The sequence below is a fragment of the Cucurbita pepo genome, chromosome LG18 (assembly GCF_002806865.2).
Source record: "Cucurbita pepo subsp. pepo cultivar mu-cu-16 chromosome LG18, ASM280686v2, whole genome shotgun sequence".
NCBI classification, from domain to species: domain Eukaryota; kingdom Viridiplantae; phylum Streptophyta; class Magnoliopsida; order Cucurbitales; family Cucurbitaceae; genus Cucurbita; species Cucurbita pepo.
The window spans coordinates 3,508,612-3,509,653 of record NC_036655.1 but is presented as its reverse complement, the minus strand read 5'-3'; the positions used below and the strand labels follow the sequence as shown (position 1 = coordinate 3,509,653).

General features: G+C 38.0%; 1 long non-coding RNA gene across 1 annotated transcript; it reads left to right on the top strand.

The window, feature by feature from the left end:
- LOC111779706 lies at positions 1–1,042 on the top strand. Its single transcript, XR_002812725.1, has 2 exons — positions 1–598; positions 667–1,042. It is a non-coding gene; the product is annotated as an uncharacterized LOC111779706 (long non-coding RNA).

Genomic DNA, 1,042 nt, shown 5'->3' with positions numbered 1-1,042 from the left:
GCACACCATTCCACCTCTTCCAAATGGTATTAGTTGGGGATATTAGAAACATCCGCTGGTTAGCAATCTTTTTTATTGAAATTTATTAAGATTTTCTCGAACAAGTGGGTCTCGATTAGTACTGCAATTTTCTATACAATCACGAGGGATTGCGATTGGTACTTCTATTTGTTTGTAATAAAGTACTTCAAACACAAGGATTGATTAAAAAGTAAAAGATTGATTTAGAGGTCTTAGGTTGAACAAATATCTCAATTGTTCTACAAATTATGCATTTAGTACTCACAGATATGCTTTAAGTTGATGCCTTATAACTTTGTATTGAACTTACTCACATCTTACCTGCAAACTTCAACCTTCTCCTATTTCTCTATGCTCTCTTTCATATTCCATGGACATCCAGCACTCATCGCACCAACAAAAGACTCCCACCTGAAGCCGGCGGTGCTTTGCCAGTCATAGGCCACCTCCATATACTAAGTACAACCGAGCCAACCGAAAGGAGCATGACTTTATGGATGGGATGCTCTCTACTATCAACCACGCCGGAGAGTTGGCTGGTTTTGATGTCGAGACGGTCACCAAAGCCACTTGTTTGGTAAGCATTTATGCTTCAATTTTAGTTCATCAAGACATGTTACAAAATTAAAGTATGAAATTGTGTAGAACGTGATATTGGGTGGAAGTGACACTATATTGACAACTATGACATGGGTTCTTTCTCTACTCCTCAACAACTAAGAAGCATCGAAGAAGACCCAACTTGAATCGGATGAAAAAATCGGAAGATCGAGATAACGTCAACAATTTACCATATCTCCAAGCTATTGTGAAGGAGACGTTGCATTTGTATCCTGTAATGTCGTTCTTGTTCCCTCATGAATCTGTAGAAGATTGTACGGTTTCAGACTATCACATCCCTACGAAGACACGTTTAATAGTGAATCTTCAAAAGCTACAATTAGACCCAAATGTATGGGAAATTCCTTATGAATTTCGAGCATAAAGGTTTTTAATGAACCACACAAAGTTTGATATGAGA